The sequence below is a fragment of the Ostrinia nubilalis genome, chromosome 23 (genome assembly GCF_963855985.1).
Source record: "Ostrinia nubilalis chromosome 23, ilOstNubi1.1, whole genome shotgun sequence".
NCBI classification, from domain to species: Eukaryota; Metazoa; Arthropoda; class Insecta; order Lepidoptera; family Crambidae; genus Ostrinia; species Ostrinia nubilalis.
This window is the reverse complement of record NC_087110.1, coordinates 2,034,963-2,056,869: the sequence shown is the minus strand read 5'-3', so window position 1 is coordinate 2,056,869 and position 21,907 is coordinate 2,034,963. Positions and strand designations below refer to the sequence as shown.

At 37.7% G+C, this 21,907-nt stretch overlaps 1 protein-coding gene across 1 annotated transcript in view; it reads right to left on the bottom strand.

Annotated features, from left to right (window-relative positions):
• The window catches only part of LOC135083298 (uncharacterized), a 187,957-nt gene extending 181,462 nt beyond the window's left edge, over positions 1 to 6,495 (bottom strand). The window contains exon 1 of the mRNA XM_063978039.1: positions 6,246 to 6,495. The gene's annotated coding sequence lies outside the window, so the exon portion shown is untranslated. The remainder of the gene's footprint in view (positions 1 to 6,245) is intronic.
• Positions 6,496 to 21,907: the final 15,412 nt, after the last annotated feature.

Genomic DNA, 21,907 nt, shown 5'->3' with positions numbered 1-21,907 from the left:
AAACTGGCACGCGTCCGTCCTCCGTAAGCGCCACCGCGCGACTGATTGAGATTGTCCAAGCCGTCATGGGCGATTTTTTCCACATTTTTTAACATAGTAACTAAATAAGACGCAATATAAAAATTTCATCCGTTAAAAGCCCTCAAGTTATTTCTGAACTTTAGTTTAGTAAAAGATTCAGAATCTCAAATCGCTTATTTTAAAAATAAAACCATTATTAGAAAACGAATAGAGGTAACTTTGGGAATTTATTCTATCGAGTCAACTTCATCAAATCGTGTTTCCATCCGTTAATAGCCCTAGAAAATATCCTCAACTATGCCCAAAAAAAATCTTAGCCTTTTATTTTACTGTTTAGTACCTCAAAAATGAAAAATGAAAACCTCATTTTCGCCATTTTCTCTGTTACCCGGCCTTAATGATTACGTAAAATAATCACCAGAGGACTTTTTTCGAACTCTACGCACTTGACAGGTGCAGTTAAAAGGTTAAATCAATTTAAAGGCCGAATTATGTCATTTTCGGAATGACATAATTCGCTTTGTTATTGACATTCACACATAATAACGTTATTATTTAATAATGTATTTAAAATAATACATAACGGAGTTTTTACTTCATTACCATGGGTAAGTTATGTAGGACAATAGTTATTTTTAACTGCGTTACGTGATTTTGACCTTTATATTGATTGATCGTTACATACGCTGTGAATTTCTGTTACTATTTCACGCACAAATTACTAGACGGATATTGATGGAACTCTTCCAATTTAGATGGTATGGACAATCTGGTGAGGTGAGGATTCTTGGATGGCTAAAACATACTCCATGTTTCATGCAGGTGCGGTTTTGTCCCCAGTAGATGAAGCACCTGATGTCGTGCCCTGAGTGCCCTAGCAACTGCATAGGGCATGGAATACCGGAATAAGTTTTATACCGGTATTGATACCGGTATTGAAATTTCAATTACCGGTATACCGAAATTTCGGTATTTTTTCGGTATTTCTTGAGATACTGCTATTTACTGTTTAAATGTTTCCAAGAACGATTAGTAAGTCTCGTTTGCAAAAAGTTATTAATAGGCCAGTAGAATAAGACGTGAAAATTAATCAAATCGGAAATAATTCCTAAAGGTTTTGTTTTAATAGCTTCATTTGTTGCTCATTAAGACTATCCTAAGTTTTCGACTTCGACGGAGGTGTGGTGGGGCCCCCGAAAGGAGCATTTTTCCGGTTTTATGGTTATACCGTATAAATAAAGGACTTGCAGTATAGAAAATTGAACTTCATGGCAGGTGAAGGGCATTTAATCCTGCATTGAATAAGACGAAATTCATATATTTTAGACAAACCGTTTTCGTGCTTATCTTCGACAAAGTAAAAAATATGCGTATAATTAATGACCCGTCTCCGACTAATGGCTCGTCACCCGCTGGCTCCCAAGCCTTGAAAAGGGCCACCTTAACCAGCGTATTCCTGTCAAGCCTCGCGAGTTGGATTCGCCTATCCTTATTCATCCCAGCCGTTCCTTTTTACTACGGTTGCTGCGCCTCTTCCTTGCTCTCTCTTGAACGACTTTCGTGTTATCTACTGTGGCTGCCCCTCTTCCTTGCACCCTCCTGTACGACTGCGTTGCCTATTCTTATGCCTGGTCCAAGGTTCGACTCCAATAATCAACAACAACAGTTTCATATTAAAACGCTGAAGAGTTTGTTTGTTTGAATTCACTAATCTCAGGAACTACTAGTTTGATTTAAATACTTAATAAGTTAAAAATAATATTTTTGTGTGGGATAGCTCGTAAATTGAGGAAGGCTATAGGATATTATACTATCACGCTACGTCTAATAGGGGCGAAGCAGTAAAGAAAAATGTTGCAAGCACGGGAAATAGTATTCAAACTATTTTCACGCGTACAAAGTTGATTTCGTGGCGTCGAACCTTGGACCAGGTATACGGCTAGGCAACGCAGTCGTGCAGTAGGGTGCAAGGAAGAGGAGCAGCCATAGTAGATAACACAGAGTCGTTCAAGAGAGTGCTGGGAAGAGTTTCAGCAACCGTAGTTAAGGATCGGCTGGGAACAAGGATAGGCAAATCCAACTCGTGTGGCTTGACAAGGATACGCTGGTTAAGACGGCCCTTTTCAAGATTTGGGAGCCGTGTGGTGACGAGCCATTGGACGTAGAGAGGGTCATTAATTAATACGTATATTTTCGTGCTTATTAAGATGCTCGTGCTCGCTTCAATGATATCAGCAGAACTGACTTGACTCAATCGATTATTAGAATCGATATGATGATTCGAATCATTATCATCTGAATCAATATTAAAAATAAGTATAAAAATAAAAAGAGATGGTGTAAAACCTATCAATGACTTTCCATTAGTTAAAAACTGCCGATATTGCAAAATTAGATCACTTTTTTCGAAAAACCGAAATACCGGTATTTTCCCCCTAAATACCGGTATCAAAATACCGAAAATTTTGACCGGTATACCGGTATCCATGCCCTACAACTGCACTCAGGAGGATTTGATGAGTGCTGCTGACAACGCCACTCTTGTGGCGGAGTTTTGGGCTGACACTGTGTAGGTTTGTTGTCGACACGAAAAGAAGAAGAAGTAGTAATTTTATTTATTTTTAATAATTCTTGTCTATAATAATTATACCTACTTAGGTATTTGACCTTCACTGGTTGGGTTTTTATTGGCTGTCAAGCTGTAGATCCTGGCTACACAGGAGTTGCAGTGATGGGAACGAGAGGTGGGAATAGTCCCCTTACTTAGGTACCAATTTTTCTGAAATTTATTTATACCAACAAATTGAGAGTTTACGGGTTGTAATTTTAGAAAACTTATCAATTAAAACAACTTTCACCCGAGATATTTTGATACGGCTGACTTGCGCTCAGACAAACGGTACAGATTTGGAAATATGTGTAAACGGACGTCAAGGCGAAAATCTCTTTATTAAATTAAAGTTAATCGAAAGTTACTAAATAGTGTAACTCGCGACTAAATTGTGAGTCTTTTAATAAAGAACTAGAGTCGTTTTATTTCCGAGTCGTATCATAATGACTCCCCTCAGATTAGTAAAGAGTCTTGAGTCGTATTTTTGGAGTCGAGTCTTGAAAATCGAGTCTACTCCTAACTTAAAGGACTTAAAAGACTCGAGTCCTTACATCTCTAGTTACTAGTATATAGTTACATAAGTAGATTGTGAGAGATATCCGTTTCCTTATGTTTTTGCGATTAATAACCATGTACACTCAACAGCAGATTAGACATATACATCTATATAAAAACAACCATTTTAATTATAAAATATGTCGCAGTGTTTACGTTGCAGTGTGCCGTCGTCCACAGTCTGAATTTTGAATCTAAAATAGCCGTTATTACAATTACATAAATGCCACAGTATTTAACTTCATGTGCTACCGTCGATGCATGTCAATAAAAGTTTGACACCTCTACTGCACACAGTCCCATACAAATGGGAGGTCTTCGTTGGCTGGTCTACAAACGCAAAAGATTTCAGATACGGGTAGTTTCATAAAAGTCACACGTACAAAGTACCTCCAATTATTAACAAAAGAAAGTAAAGTTAAATTGCTTTTAAACTGCATCCCAGAGGTTAGGGTTGCCAACTTCTGGTTATACTGATCGATACAGAAGTTTTATTTTCCCCATTAAAAAAATAAAAGAGGAAGACGATTATGCAAGATAACATAAAGTAGTCTTGTGTAGAAAAAAGTCGAATTTTGCACTTGAAAAGACTATTGGCCATATTCTGCACAACGTCCCACCAGATTTTGTACCTTTGTTTATTTATTTTGGATTTATCTATCTTTTTATTAATCTTAGACTTCATGCAAGTGTCATTTCATTACATGCGCCGGGTCACAAACTGCACAGCCGTAAGAAAATTGCATGTAATATAATATATTCAAATTACTACACTTACCGTTCAATCCGTCGACATTAAGATGGTATCGTCGTTTTAATCATTGTAGGATCACTCGTGATTCTATCTGAATCGATCATGATCGAGTTCGACGAACTGTTGCAACATAAGAGTTATATAACGGTGTGTTTGGCTAATTGGAATTATGGAAAACATTTTTCAAGTTCTTCAACTTATAAAAGTATAAGGGCCTAAGTGAGTTTATGACGTTTTACGTTTAATCCGTGAACGTGAATCGAAATATGCATTTAGTAATAAATATATATGCCTAAGTAACTTTAAGACGTTTTACGCCTAAGGTGTTAAATCAATTAAGTTGTAGTTGAACCAAAATTCATTTGGTGTAAAGATACATGGAACCTAAAATGATCTTCATGACATTATTTAACCAGCGAATATTATTTTAAAACAAAAATACTTACTGTATTCTTTAAAAAAAGCTATCGTAGGGCTTTCAAAGTTATGGTTAGTCAAATCATTCGGATTTTTAGGCGTTTTAAAAAGTGTTATAACACAGGTTATGATAACTACTTGGATCCTAAGGCGATCTAAGAGTTATTATAAAAAAATATATGCCAACCGAATTGAGAACCTCCTCATTTGTTGAAGTCGGATAAAAATAGGCCATATTTGGTTTAATAAGAGACGCGTATTTCTGTCCCTTATTCATTTTTGATCCGTTCACTTGGAAACTTCAAAAAAGACACAAAACTCAGTGTCAATGTACCTATTGACTCGCGAAATTGCCAATTTCTATTCAAATAATCCCCAAAATAAATTAAAGCCATTTCAATATTAATCCCAAAGATCCAGTATCATTATTGATCAAAAAACGACTCTATCCTGTCTACCATAAAATATGTTGTTTATGGAATATATCGAAAGTGCCTTGAAGGCTAGAAAGGATAATAAAACGTCAAAACATGCAGGAATACGGCGATAAACTCGTTTTTAAAAACCAGTCATTTCAAGTGGCAAGTAATATTATATGGGAGAAATACAATCCTTACAGGTCTGCGGTCTAAATAATATTCTTTGTGGAGAAAAGCGAACGGAGTCAGGGTCGAGTACTAAAGATTAGTAAAGATACCTTCCCTGTTTCTAGACAATTTCTACCCCATAGACAAGTTCTACCCGTGACTTTGTCTGCGTAATTTGTTACATTACCGAGTCATAAACTTATCATCAGCAATCAGTTTAGTGTAGAGATGTCAATTTTTGATCCTATTGGATAAGTTGTTGCATTTGTGTAACAGAATCAACCTATTTTTTACCTATGACTATAAAAAGACATCTTGTATAACTGTGTCATATTTGGGTCGCTTACTGGTCTATGTAGAGTGGGCATAAATTGGAAACAAAATTAATTCGTGTATTTTTTCACTTAGACAGTTGTGTCAACCCTGAGATTTCTGCCTAAGTTTTTTTAATTCTAGAAAAAATCTAATGTGACTATAATTTTTTACTAAATTGCTTGTTTTTTAAGTAAAATACAGATGGAGTTTTAATTAGGTACTAATAGAATACCTAATTGCTTAATAATTAAGAAACTTATTTTTAAACTCTACAAAAGAACCGCCTAGACTATTGCAGTCATTAATTGCATTTGTGATTATAGATTATATAAACGGAACTATATTCAAGCCTATAGATTAAATAAACGGACCTATATACAATAAGGTATTTTACCTTATTTTAAAGCCAAATTCCTTTTCACTTTGACCTCAAAATTCCTTTAATTTATAGCACACAAAAATACTTTAATGGCGTCCTTCTCTTACTTAAGCGCATTTCCAATCTACTTAAATCACACTTAACGAATATTGACATAACACTTAACTCAATATACTATTTAAAAACCTTGCTTTTGTTGATGTCAGAAAATGCATTAAGCTTCGCTTCAAGGCTGTATCAAGTATTAAGACTTCAAGAGAGAAAAAAGATTTAAAAGTTACTTTTAAGACTAGACTCGGCAAGTACTAAAAATAAAACTTCAAGATACCTTGTCTATACATGAAATAAAAAACAGATTCTATATATGTGATGATTATGTTCAAACTGGTAATCCTAATGATGTCATTTTTATTATTTTTCAATAAAAGTTTACCAATCTAAAGTTATTTCAATGTTAATGTTTTATGCACTAACTTAAACTGAAGTTATAGAACGATAAAACGATATTATTATTGTTCAAAGTGACGTTCCCAATGATAATGTTACTGAAACAGTCAAAACTAAATTGCAAGTCAATTTAAAATTAGACAAAAGAAATGCACTTACCGAATAACCTAAAAAGTATCCAGTAAAGGTTCATAAACCTCACTCTAGCACTACACGAAATGAAACTAAACTGGGCACGCAACACTGCTATGCAAAACTTTCTAGTTTATTACCACAAGTTGTTTGTGTTGGGTCACTATACTTTGGAACTTTGACAACACAGATAGTCCTTTTTACATGTACGCTCGTAAAAAAAGTTGTGTCTATGTACGTGGTTTTTTAGAGCGAGCGCGTGCGGTCTATGCCGCGGTCGGATTGCAACTGGTCGGTTCGCTCGCAGGAAGCGTGGTTGACCTTCGGCGAGTGAATCGAGCTAGCTCCGACCAGTATTCTTTAGGCAAAAGTGGCCGCTCAGCTTTTAGCTTTTTTCGCTCAATCAACTTCACGGCGTTTGGACAATGATGGGGCGTTTGGAAATTTCTATTTGCTTCGAAAGTGGTTGTAAATAATGTAACTTTGGCGAAAAATAGAAGACCTATTAAATAAAGTTTGCATAACACGTGTCACAATTATTCTGGGCTTGTTATTGTAGATATTATGTCTATGTTATCATAAGATTATGCTACGTGAACCACAACTCTGACACTTTTGATAAAGTTTAAGAAAATTAAGGAAAGTGTATGTAATTTAAAATTGACTACGAAAAAAGTTTTAAGAATGAGGTAAACTTCAGACCTATTGTAGTTTATCTAGCAAAAATATAAAAAGAACAAAAAATAAGAATAACTCTTGCAGGGACAAGTCATTAAACGAAACAACTTGGCTATTATGACTGAAAAATGTATCCAAAATTATCGCAATCTCTAAAAAAACTATTATTACTGTCTTATACACCACTGTCATGTTGAAAACTTATGAAACTCGTAAACTACTTGTTAGGAAGAGGGAAAAGCATGAAAAGAAAAAACTGAACGTTCGTTTTTGAATTTTGTAACTACTACTACGGGCACAATCAGGTGCAAATATAGTTGAGCTTTCCCACGACTTTGTCCAGGTGAAATTATAAGTCTGTCACAGAAAAACTTTCACGCGCGTCCCTGTTTCAAAAACGGGGATAAAAACTATCCTAACTCCTTCCCCAGGACTCCAACTATCTCTAAATAAATTTCATCAAAATCGGTTCAGTGGTTTAGGCGTGAAAGCGTAACAGACAGACGAAGTTACTTTCGCATTACAATGTTAACTAAGGATATAACAACCTCTAAAACTCATTCATTTATGCAAGTAGGCTTTTAAAAAGCACTTACACGTCCCAGTATTAACCCTACAACTGCTTCGGGACAATAATTGGGCCAGTGCCGAGAAGAAGCAGCGCAAGAAACTCACACTATGTTGCAGTGTTGTTTTAATAAAAATTGTAATTACATGCGCATTTTCGATGTTTGATGCAGATATTAAGGCCTAAAGTGCTAAGCCTGCTTTTAATTTATACCTGCAACATTGTTAATTCACATCTGAACACTTGTTTTTCGAATACTCAGAAACAAAAAGTTCGAATGTTACCGATGAATCAGTGTCGAAACGTATTGTATGGGATTTAATTGGGGAGTTTATAAGTAGAGCCTTATTCTGGTGTCGATCGACTTGAAACATTCGCATCTCTCTCACACTTGGCTGACAATAGTGACTGACGCCCCATATTCACAAACGATGCTTGCTTATCGTTCGTTCGTTTCAGCCAAATGACGTCCACTGCTGGACAAAGGCCTCCTCCAAGGTTTTCCACAATGCACGGTCCTGCGCTGCCCGCATCCCTGCGTGATCGAATCAGAAATGAGGAGATCCGCAGGAGAACCAAAGTGACCGACATAGCACGCAGAATTGCTAAAATCAAGTGGCAGTGGGCAAGGCATATAGCTCGTAGAGACGATGGCCGTTGGGGCAGAAAAATTCTCGAGTGGCGACCACGGGCTGGAAGACGTAGCGTGGGCAGGCCTCCTACTAGGTGGACCGACGATCTGGTAAAGGTAGCGGGAAGAGCTTGCTTATGTGAAGCAGCAAATCGAACTCACAACGTTGAATAGAGCTCTGTCGGTTCGTGTATCACCCGTACTGTGAGACCTCATAGTAATGTTTGTGAATACGGGCGTGAGTTTCTTGCGCTGCTTCTTCTCAGCACTGGCCCTTGTGTTCCGAAGCAGTGGTAGGGTTATACTGGGACGTGTAAAAGTGCTTTTTAAAAGCCTACTTGTATAAATAAAATAAGTTATATGAGTTTTTTTATGAGCCAAAGGACATCCACTGCTGGACAAAAGGCTCCCCGAGGATTTCCACATCGACCGGTCTTGCGCTGTTCGCATCCAGGCGCTTCCCTTGGCCTATAAAAGATCGTCGGTCTACCGAGTAGTCTTACTCTATATTTTCCGGTCCGTGGACACCACTCATGAACTTTCTGCACCAACGGCCGTCAGTTCTACAAGCTATGTGGCCCATCCACTGCCATACATATAAGTTTTCAGACAATTTCACAAAAGTAGTTATTATTATGGCATCGATTGATGTCGTAAAAAAACCTGAGTTTGTTTTTTAGTTTTGTAGAAATTCTGAAATCTCTTATCTTACGAATATTAAAAATGCAAAAGCTTGTATGGAATATTATAAATGCGAAAGTTTGTATGGATGTCTGGATGTTAACATGTTTGTTACACTTTTACGCAAAAACTACTGGACGGATTTTGATGAAACTTGACAGTATTATTGTATATAACCCAGAATAACATAAAAGCTTTAATTTATGACGATATGTTACACACCAAATTTCACACGGGTGAAGCCGCGGGCAAAAGCTATTGTCTAATAAATGACTTTGACAAACGCTCGTTCTTATTACACTAGCAATTGACCCCATCGAGATTTGAACCTGTAACTAGCAGCTTGATGGACAGTAGACGCGCGACAGACGGTCATCAATATAATAATTATTATTATGGATCATACAATTTACTTTCCAATTTCTTATTTAATTATAACAATTTCATGCATTAATTTCGATCGATGCCATATAAGGGCCCGGAGCAAAGGGCGTTGCTGGGTCCGAAGTTAACCCTTTGAAAGTCAGTGGGAATAAAATTCCCGTCATATTTTGAACCCTATTACCTCGGCTTAAGGTGTAACAACAACGAATGGAGCCTGTGAAAGGGTTAAGACACGTCGATTTATAACGCTGCCAATTTTCAATTAAATTACGACCGACAGAATATCTTACTTTGGGCGTTTGTTTTTTACTTCACATGTAGAGACTAATTACAACTATAGACTCTACATAAAATAACCGCGCCTGTGAATTGCGTTGCAAGTATTGTAGGAACGCCTCTGTGATTAGAGTTCGATTTTCAGAGAAGATCGAGTAGTAGAAGAAGACAATTTTATCTTTATTAAAGAAACATACCTTGTTTGACACATGCAGCTTAAAATTATTGCAGAATGGAAGTCAATATTTTTTGTATCAAATTGATTTTTAAAATAGTTTAGGATACCGGGTGAAGCTCTCTTCCACCTTTAGCCTGATTATCATATTCCATCAGGTGAGATGCAGAGCAAAAGCTTTCTTGTTGTGGATTAAAAATGGCCTTGCTGTCTCTCTTGCTGGTGTTAGTAAAAACTGCAGTATTTGAGAAATTGCTAATAGTTAATTTAAAAAATGCTGTTGCAATTTTAGCCCTATAGTATGATGAAAATGGCATGGGCATAAGTCTCAAAGTGGGATGACAACTCCATAGAGCGACTGGTCGTCCAAGGAAAATTCGAAGGTACCCGATCGCGTGGCAGGTCACCTTCACCTATGCGCTGGGCTGACCAAGTAAAATTGTCAGTGGGAAACCATGCACCAGGCAGTCTGCCAACAGAGAGAGATGGCGCGAGAGATGTATCTGCCTCTACAACCGACGTGAACGCTTCAACGTGACCACGACCGCTCTGCCAAGAGCGAAATGAATAAGAAGATAAGGAAAATGCGGAGTCTAAATTACAGAGTGCTCTGTCTGCAGACTTTATTAATTAATGTCAATATTGTTATTGCTGGAACAATTTAAAGTTTACAACTTGCTAATTTATTAGATCGAATGGTTTGTTAATTGTTTAATATCCATTTTGTATAAATATTTCGACTTTTTTGTATTCGATTTAGAAGTAATTATGACAAGCGTTACCCACTATATCCAATGGCAAATCATCATCATCATCATCATTTCAGCCACAGGACGTCCACTGCTGAACATAGGCCTCCCCCAATGCTTTCCATGTTGATCGATTGGTAGCGGCCTGCGTCCAGCGCTTCCCTGCTACCTTTACGATGTCGTCGGTCCACCTTGTAGGTGGACGCCCCACGCTGCGTTTTCCGGTACGCGGCCTCCATTCCAGAACCTTTCTGCCCCATCGGCCGTCAGTTCTGCGTACTATGTGCCCTGCCCATTGCCACTTCAGCTTGCTAATACGTCGGGCTATGTCAGCGACTTTGGTTCGTTTACGGATCTCCTCATTTCTGATTCGATCTCGCAAAGAACCTGCCTGAAGACTAGAGTGTATAACCAATGTGTGTTACCAGTGATAACTTATGGCTCGGAAACGTGGCCTCTCACTATAGGCCTTATACAGAAGCTCAAAGTTGCACAGCGTGCTATGGAGAGGGCTATGCTTGGTGTTTCTTTGCGAGATCGAATCAGAAATGAGGAGATCCGTAAACGAACCAATGGCAAATAGAGGAATTAAAATGTACTAAAATATGGTATGTTATTTTTTTGTATTGGTGATGAATGAGTCATGATAAACTACACATCTTGATGTACCTACTTGTACTCGTAGTACTTATGTATGTATCCAGTTGATAACTTAAAAAAATTTTGGTAAAATATAAATGCATACCTACTTAGATACTTATTTTAAGACAATGAATGAAAAGGTTATCTTCTATTTGAGGAGTTGCTGAAAATGGTTTAATTTGTTAATGATTAACAACCTCTAAATACCTACACTACCACCACTTAGGGACACCATATCTGGGTTCTGAAAAGAAGTGGCGGAAATAACATATGTATTTATTTCAGTGTAAAATCTGCCTTTAGAAGTTCTTTAGATTATTTCGATACGTCATAAAACGTAGCCTATTTTAACTATCAAATGGTTACGTAAGACAATACTCATCTACTTTTTGCAGTACCGTCTGCTTTTAATTTTTTATCGACCGCAAAATACTTGAAATTGATCGTGAAAAATCGGAAATAACACTAGAAATAATTTAAAAATAAAAACAGGATACAAACGCATGATGTAACTGTTATGTAAGGCAGTTATAATATCCGTGCACTATAAAACATTATAATTGGGCTGTGTCGACGGATAAGGAAATGTTAAAAGTGTGAAATACATATTCAGAATGCTAAAAATATATAATTTTCTAGTACTAAAGTCATATCCAGTGAGGAAAAGTAACGATTTGAATAAAGTCGCCAACATGAGATATAATAATATGGTGCGTATTGGACGTCCCCATCATCATCATCATCATCATCAATATCATCATTTCAGCCATAGGACGTCCACTGCTGAACACTGCATTCCACAATGGTCGGTCGGTGGCGGCCTGCATCCAGCGCCTTCCTGCTACCTTTATGAGGTCCCCAATGAAGGTTTAAATATCCAGCAGTGGGCTGCTATAAGCTGATGATGAAAGTTTTTGCAGCATTTGTTTAGCAGGGGATGGTGTACTTAGACATACTATTTGAAAGCTCCAGTCTAGTTGTCGTTAGCTAGACCACAGAATAATAATAAGTACTGCTAGACTAAGAACAGGGAGAGAGTGTTAGCGATTGCCATTGGCTAATATGATGATGATGAAGTCATAAGGTTGATGATGATGAAAGTATTCTAAGTACTTTTCTACATAATAATCAATTAACAAAAGTCATTTAGGTATTCGAGTTTCAAAGCTTAGATCAAGAGCAAAGAGCTTTGCCTTAACGCATGTAGGTAGTATAGTTGTTGCAAGTCACGAAGGCGAGTGAGCTTTACATGTGTGGTGGCGGTGGCTCGCTACTGTACCTCTAGTAGGAAAAACTTTCGAGTTCGTTTCGTTGCGTATTCAAAGTGTCATCGAAAAATTTTGTATGAAAAATTAAACAGCGCCCCCTAGGGCGGCTATAATATAGGGGGCGCTGTTTAATTTTTCATACAAAATTTTTCGATGACACTTTGAATACGCAACGAAACGAACTCGAAAGTTTTTCCTACTAGAGGTACTGTTCGTTTTTCAAAAGTTTTGATAGATATTATACTATCGTTAGGTACGTGCATGTACAAGTACACACACAAGTAAAGCTCACTCGCTTTCGTGAGTTGCAAGAACTAATATAATACTATCAAAAGTAAGTACCTACAATTACAAAGTTTTGGGTATGTTTCACCTGGAAATAAAACCAAATCTATTCAGTGAATGAAACCCAAAGACTTAATTATCTTGGAGTTTCATTAAAAATCTACTAAGATTATGGAGGTGTCAAGAAATCCTGAATATCAAAAAATATTCTTCCATGCCTCAATGCCATACTAAATAAAATTTATCTCGAATTACGCTTATGTACACTTATTCACAAAAAGTCAATTATGTTTTTTATCCGATGCCTATCCTATTTCACCGATAGCCATAAAATTTAATGTCGATCAATATTCTATGAAAAGTAATCCACGTTCCTTTTAGAGTTGCATTTTTGCCTTTCTTGTTGCGTGAGCGCATCACTTGACTTTGCTATTGTTAAACGAGTTTCGGGCAGCGGTGAACAGACGTACGCTTGTCTCGCTCACACTCTTAGGTTGGGTATTTTTGTCTCTTTCGCACCGATACGTCGTGGAAAGGATGCAGGCATAGGCTTCGTTTTTTGAAATTTGAATAAATTTACACTTTTAAAGAAAGGTTTTTGAGCTTACGGAGGGTCAACGCACTCGAACGCAAGGTATGGCGAGCTTTTGCACGCTAAGTTCCTTTTTTATAATAATGCTTTTATAATGCTTAGTTTTTGAGGTATGAGACCCGTGATGAAATTCCCATGAATTGACCCTTGTCAGCTGGGTCGAAATGAGCTGGGTTTTTAATATACTTTGGCGTTTTGATTGGCTTTCTAAAGTTAAATTACCTTCCCTTTTTTGAAGTCGGTTAAAAATTGTTATAAATTAAACGCCGTCGGCCATCATGAGTCTGGATTAAAATATTGTGACGTCACTAGTAGGAGTCATTTTTATTACTAGGTAGTGATTACATAATACATACATTTATTTAGTTAGAGGCACTGATTTGAAGTGCCAGGTAGGCTCTTAAAAGTCATAAAAGTAATTTATTTTCTGCAAATAGGCTTTTAAAAAGTGCTATTACGCGTCGCAGTATTATTACTTTAAAACCATATTACAGGTATTATAATACTTATTAGAATATGGTACGCATACCACGAGCCATTATTTGCAGTGCGTTCGATATTTTTACTTTAAAATCAAGAAAAATAAAAACACACACGGTAGGTAACAGTCTACCTTGTTGTATCAACTTGTATCGGTTATCATAGTAGCTACATTCTTAAATAAGACAAATTCAAAAACGTTAGTTCACAGCTGCCCTAACAAAGGTCTTGTACATTTGCACGGAGATGTGTTATCGGAGACACTTCGCTTGCTCTTAGAAAATAAAGAATCTTTCCTAAGGCGCGTTGAACACTTTAGACAAAATTAACTTACGACAAGTAAGGCCATCATCATTTCAGCCAAAGGACGTCTACTGCTGAACATAGGCCTCCTCCAATGAATTCCAACAAGGTCATTTAATATTTATTGCCAAACACCACCCCGGTGGCAAGAAGGGGGTAAATAGGAATAAAGGGGTTGGTAGCGGACTGCAGCGCCTTCTTGCTACCTTCATGAGGTCGTCGGTCCACCTTGCGAGTGGACGTTCTACGCTTCGCATTCCGGTACGTGGCCTCCACTCCAGAACCTTGCTGCCCCATCGGCAGTTCTGCGTACTATGTGCCCTCCCCATTGCCACTTTAGCTTGCTAATCATACTTGCGACTTAGTTGCTAGTCTGACGCATGCCTATCTTATGTAAAAGTTCACGAAGCTCAGTCCTTTATGCTTTAAACACGGTTGTACAGTGAAAGGTGTCTACTTTATCCTGCTGTTTTCTTCAGGATATTTGTCTTTTCTAAGAAACAATATAAATCTACGATAAATAAGAGGTTTTTAGCTTTGTATACCGAAACCTACTTTTCTCAAGTTGTAGGTAGGGTTGCCAGGCGTCCGGCTTTAGCCGGACATGTTTGGCTTTTTAGGGACTTGTCCGGCCAAATATTGCCTTGTCCGGCCAAATATTGCCTTGTCCGGCCTGTCCGGCTTTTGTTAGGCTTTTTATTTGGTTGCCGCGCCAGGCGAAAGTCGAGCCACAGAGTCATATGAAGCGCACGCATCAGGATGTTGATTGTTGGTTAGCAACCGATGATGTCACTCATGAGCTGACACTAATTGCACCCCCCCCCCCCCCCCCCCGTCACATGTCCGGCTTTTAGGGTAAAATGTCCGGCCAAATCAAGCACAAAGTCCGGCTTTTGTGATTTTGGACCTGGCAACCCTAGTTGTAGGTATAATTTAACTATACATTATTAATATTTAATTCGATTTTCGAGGTTTTGTTGTTGTTGTTTCTTGTTATGTTTTTTTTATTTTTATTCTTCTCTTGTGTTGTTTTGATAAGTTATTTGTATTTTTTTTTTATTCTTGATGCGTACTGTAACCGAATTATACACACAACCCTGCGTTGCGTGCCCCTTGGAGAGACATCGAACTTTCACTAATTATAATTTACGGTTACATTATTTTAGACGGTGTCTTCTCCAAGGGTTGCGCAATAAGCAAGGGCGTCCGCGGAAGACCAGCTTCGTGACTTGCCCTTTTGAGCATGTCACGATAAATGCTGAGCGGGTGCCTATTGGCACAGTTTTTTCTCACCACTTGTTTTTTGATAGCCTACATATTTTGTGTTTTTGTTGTTTTTTTTTTTTTGTATTGTGTCTTTTTTACTGTGTCAATAAACCTTTTCTATTCTATTCTATTCTATTCTAATATTGTTCTCAGTAAAGAAGACTATCATCTTCAGATCATTTACGCCCGCATTCACAAACGATGCTTGCTTAAGTGAAGCAGCAAATCGAACGCACAGCGTCGAATAGAGCTCTGTGATTGGTTTGTGTGTCACCCTGTTCACGCGCACTGTAAGACCTCATAGTAATGTTTGTGAATACGGGCGTAAGAAACAACATAAATCTATGAGAAATAAGAAAAGGTTTTTAGCTTTGTATAGCGAAACTTCTTCTCAAGTTGGAGGATTTTTTTATGTGACAGGAGGCAAACGAGCAGACGGGATCACCTGATGGTAAGTGATTACCGTCGCCCATAGACACCCGCAGACCCAGGGGCGTTACAGGTGTGTTGCCGGCCTTTAAGGTGAAGATACGCTCTCCTCTTGAAAGCTTGTAGGTCGAACTTAACTATAAATTACTATTGTTCTTAGTAAAAACTATCATCTTCTGGTTATTTAGTCTGTACTGTACTGCAGGAATACGACTCTCCAATTTACCAGAGGCAAATGGAGGATTTGTCCTACACTCCCCACGCAAGCCAGACGGGTTGGGGAGGCCTGATGTTCGCATATTTATCCCTTACTCGTCTCAATTTTTTCCTTGGACGTCTTTTACGACTACAATGGAATAAATGTTATATTTTGTATTAACCCTACACTGCATGATTTTTTTGTTTTTAGAATAAAAAATCTTATTAGATCATATTTGTGGTCTAGAACACGGGAAGTACAGGTAAAATAAAAATAAACGAATAGTTATAGAGAAAAATGATTTTTTTTATTTTGTTCCATATGTGGCACTGCATGCAATGACCTACCTAAATTAAAGCGTAATCAATACTGGGTATGTGTATTAGTTATCAAGGATTACCCCCATTTATGAGGCTTATTAGGTAGATATTGGCGCAGCATGTTACGAGGCCTTAGTAGCGCACATATGCTCATCCACTGACAATGCCTCTCTTTTGAGTATAGCTTGACATTTTTTAGGGTTTCTAATAGATGTCTAAGTTATGGAGACGATCGTATCCAGTAGTACCTGCTGGTGGCCGAGTGGTATCATTGAAGTGTAGATATTGCTGAATTTTTCAAACTGGGTTACTGACATGGTATTTCTTATCAATGGCGAATAATTAGAAGAAATATTGCAAAGGAGTTTCAACTTCTGACTCTAGATCGGTTTGCCCACAAAACTCAAGGTTTGTTGGATGGTAATCTTTTTTTCCAGATGATATTTTCCTTTATCCTGGAGACGGAAACAGCAGGTGTAGGAGCAGGGTCTTGTGGTGCAGCAGAAGCGGAAGATACAACTGTTGATTGACGTGTACGTGAAGCCAACTGCTTCACGAATCTGGATGTAGGGAACAGCAAGATTGAACCACTAGGATTTGGTATATTATGCTGCTGCAGCATAGGACCCTGATGGGGCAGCGTATTCATACCTGTTCGGTGAAACAAATTGCTTTTCGTCATCCGTACCTATTGCTAAACGTTTCAGAAAATTTGTTGAGGGTAGATCTAATTGAGGCAATGTCATCGTCACTTTCGGCCTGAGGAGTCTTGTTCATCTTCATTGCCTAATGGTATGGTCAAATAATTTTGGATTTGAGCGCTGGATGAGGTTTTCTTATTCACTATGTACGAAAAATCAACATCATACCATTAGTGTACATATCTAAAATTGGATCATCACTGCATGAAGTGACACATCGGGATCACACAGTAATTGTAAAAATTTAGTATCGAAACACGGCCAAATTAAAAAAATATCCTTACATTTGTTTAGTTCATTGATATTTCGACATAAAAACAATTTTTCCACTGTTGCATTTCATAAACAACTATTATTTATTAAATTTTCAAAATGAATACGCACGGCGCGTGGGTGAAGTTCAAAATTTTCAATTGAATGACTGACTGACCGAGATAGTGCTGCCATCTAATTTCAACGAATGCAATAAATGGATGCCTTTGGTTGTTGTCACTTTCTTTACGTTATGATAGATGCCGCTACTTGGCTCAAATCAGAAAAAGCATCAATTATATTGGTTGTCCCATATATGGGACTGAATGCAGTGTAGGGTTAAGTTTTCTCAGTGTACCCAATCACTGTGCAACATCTTCGTGTACACTATGCAAAGAGTTCTTAGAAACTAAAAGCTTGCTAAAAGTGAAAGGTCATAGAGCGAGTGTCCTTTAGATATGCCTTATTCATAATCTGTCATAGACTTGAATTTTTAAGAGTACATAGTTAGATGCGTATTTATAAGAGGACCAGCTTTATCCTGCTGATATAGAAGTCTCAAATTAAGCAAACTCTTTTTACCAATAGACTGAATCTACCAAAACTCAAACCAGCTTAGTACCTCACTTTATCCCGTATTCACAAACATTACTATGAGGTCTCACAGTGATCGTGGACGCACAGGGTGACACATGAACCAATCACAGAGCTCTATTCAACACTGTGCGTTCGATTTGCTACTTCACTCAAGCAAGCATCGTTTGTGAATACGGGCGTTTGTGTTACACACAAAAGATTAGAAGACAGTCAATAAATTGTTATTTTAATTGTTTTACGAGTAGTTTTTTGTTTGGTTTCATTTCGAACTTCGAACGCCTCCTATGTTCTTCTGATTAATTTCGTTGCGGGTCCAATGACAGTTAATTTTCCCCCGGGATAAACTTGACCTTCACTGGTTGGGTTTTATTGGCGGTCAAGCTGTAGATCCTGGCTACACAGGAGTTGCAGCAGTGTGGGAACGAGAGGTGGGAATAGTTCCGTTAGGTTTCATTTTCATTACTTCGTTTAAGAATTTCTTTCACCAGTAGTTCAGAATAAACCGTTTTAATTTTTGAATATCACTATTTTAGAGATCCTACAATTCTTTTGGCTCTCTTGAGAGTCAAACTCCGAACTATGAAAGTCTTTTCTATACTTTAATATCATCGCTACACCACTAACAATAGAAGGCTGAAGATCCAAACCACATAAACCAAAATATTTTTTACCACATATCTATTACATTTCTTCGTCTACAAAGAGAGGAATATTATCTCAAAGCCCCCACTAATTGGTTGAGCCGACGCTAAGCTTTTGTTTCACGCCAACAAACGCACTTACACTGTTTTGCTTTGCTGCCTTATTGACACTTCTAAATGTAGAAGAAGCCTTCTTAAGGAAAGTACCTACTTTGAAGACTTTTTGTTCACTTTTCAAAGCATAATGTTCTGAGATTTTCAAATGAGTATGTTTAAAATGTAAACTAAATATTATGTAACTAGCAGTCGCCCGTGACTTCGTACGCGTGGATCCCGTTTTGCCCCCTTAAGAGTTGAATTTTGCAAAATCCCGTCTTAGCACCTACGTTCTAAAAGGAATCCCCACGCAAAATTTGAGACTCCTAGCACTTGTAGTTTCTGAGATTTCGTAAAGAGTGAGTCAGTCAATCAGTGACCTTTAGCTTTTATAGATACATATAGATTGAGTCCGACTTGTGAAATCCTATATCAGCTTTAATTTAATGTTATAAAAATAACTTTTCTTTATTATAGCGAATAATATAAAATGCGTCTTAATGGAACTGTTGGCTATTTTGGCTTGAATGGTTGGCTATTTTTAGAAGCATGGGATAATCCTTCTTGTTCACACCATTGAGACTCTTGTTAGTTTCTGCAGGGAAAACCAAACATAAAGGACAGTTTAGTTTTCTAGTCTAAATATAAAGGTGACTGACTGACTGACTGACATAGTGATCTATCAACGCATAGCCCAAACCACTGGACGGATCGGGCTGAAACTTGGTTGGCAGGTAGATGTTATAACGTAGGCATCCGCTAAGAAAGGATTTTACGAAACTTCACCCCTAAGGAAGTAAAACGGGATAAACGCGTACGAAGTCACGGGGGGCCGCTAGTTAATTATACAGGATGGAAATGGAAACAATGAGTGATCTCACTCGATTATTTCTATACTACAACATATAAAAAATGATTACTGATTCTAAAAGTGCTTCACGAGCTCTATCAAATGGTATAAATAATTGAATTGTCTTTAAATAGACTTCGGACGCAGGTCGGCCGTAGTAAGAACAATCTGTTCAAGTGGGGATTCTTGGATGGCTCAAACTTGGAGTGCAAGTGTGGTTTTGTTCCCCATTCGACAAAGCACTTGATGTCGTGCCCTGCGAGCCCAAACAACTGCAAGCAGGAAGATTTAATGAAGGCTACTGACAACGCCACTCTTGTGGCGGAGTTTTGGGCTGACACTGTGTAGGTTAGTTGTTGACACGACAAGAAGAAGAATTGACACAAATAAAGGTTACAGAATAATCTGGATTTATCCAAAAATTCAATGTTTCTAGCCGGAGGAGGTCTCTGTCCAGCAATGGTTGGTTGGTTGGTGAATTGGTTGATGAATCAATCGAACGAACAATTTCCCAAAATGCATTTCGCATAAATTTTCTTATTCTCCATAAGTAAGCTTAACCGTTTATCGTTTACTAAATATTTAGACAACACAATATTGCCAGTCGCAAATTTATTTGTACCCTGAACAATACCCAGACCGATAGAGAGTACAAACAGCGGAATACCAGTGTTGCCAGTAAAGTAGACTAGACGTGTCCCCTAGTTTATGGTCCAACATTGTCCATTGAAGCAGGGGCAATCTTACATTAATATTACGCTACTGGCTTCCCAGTGGGGTAATAAAATTGAAGACGTTATGGCGTTAAGGTGGGTGCATACGATTATGTAAAAATAAATAAAGGATGACAAAAAATGGATAGAACTGCATTGCATGCATGGATGCCGCGCTAAAGTCACACTGGCGACTGCGACTGCTTAAAATGTGGCATAAAATTATAAAACTAAATATAAATAGCTCTTGAAACATATTCAATTTGTCCTTTCAGTCAAAAAGTTTCATAGAAAAAAAGGACTACGTTTAACTACTTACGTTTTTTTCCATTAAAACGAAAAATGAGAAAATAGGTATATCAGACAGTTTACAATTTTTAATTTATGTTTCACTTAAAAATTATAAACTTAGATACATAACTGTTGAAAACATTTTTGTGAAATATGGCTAAGAATACTATAATCTTTAAAAAAAAATAGGTTTTTAATATTATTGAGAGCTATAATGCCATAGACAAAGACTCACCCCCTTACTAATAAAACTTACACGCTCGTTGAACAGTGTTTTAAAGTGACGTTTAGTATGGAAATGTCATTTTAAAACAGTGTTCAACAACTGTGTAACTTTTTATTAGTAAGGGGGTCAACTTGTAGTGCCTTTATATTCTAGGGGGTTAAAAATAAAACGGGAAACTGAAGAATAATATTAGGTATGCACCAGTCCTAAAGATGCAATAAACTATAAAACTTATTCTGAAGCCATTAAAGGTCAGGATGTAACGAGACGTAACTGTTAACAATATACGAAATGCATTACGGTAATAATTAAATTTCAAACGACAGCATGCCATACTTAATAACCCAGCGATTTGCAGTTAGGAATTACTAGAACTCTTGGAGCAATAACTGTAAATGGAGACTACGTAGACTTCCAGTCCACCCAAATAATAAAGACTATACAGGGTGGAATTTTGTAATGCCACCTGGAGGGAAAGTACCCTTAATACTGTAGGTAGAAGATTTTACTCAAAGAAAACATTCCTTTATTTTTGAAAAGAAAGAGAACTGCATTCAAAGATTTTCGATTTTTTTTCGAAAATTTACCACCATACCACCATACAATAATCTGTACCTAAAATAATTGAGGATTTCATGGTTTCCCTTTCATTTGAGTTATCAAGTTTGTTTGAGAGATTTCATCCTTGTACTTAACCCTAACGATCGATGCAATAAAAATACAGGGTGTAATTCTTAACATAATTAGTTGGTTCGATTCCCGGGTGTAGCGTAAATTTTTGGAAATCTTTGAATGCAGTTCTATTTCTTTTCAAAAATAAAGGATTGGTTCCTTGAGGAAAATTTTCTATCTACAGTATTAAGAGTACTTTCCCTTCATGTGGCATTACAAAATTACACCCTGTATAGTCTAGCGCTTAACTCAGTGAGTGCCTATGGTATGGGAGCGGCACGGGATGGCATTGACATAATTATGACTTGACAGATCATACAAGTCTGAGCACATTTGAAGTGCCTCTGTCGATTGACGTCCTAAAAACACCCTTTCGCGTGGCTCTCGACGATACCCACCTCTCGTTCCTACAGCTGCAACTTACGCCTGTGTAGCCAGAATCTACAGCTTGACCGCCGACAATGCAACTAGTGAAGATCAAGTTTGTCTCGGGGAAAAGTTAAACTGTCATTGGACCCGCAACGAAATTCATCAGAAGAACATAGGAGGAGTTCGAATCAGGTCACTTATTCACCACTGCAGAAGAATGATCCTCTCTAATTTACCAGAGGCAAATGGAGGATCGGCCTACACTCCCCACGCTGGCCAGACGGGTTGGCGCTTGGGGAGACCTCATTTTACCGTATTCCTAGTCTTTATTATTTAAAAACTAGGAAGGAGTGTG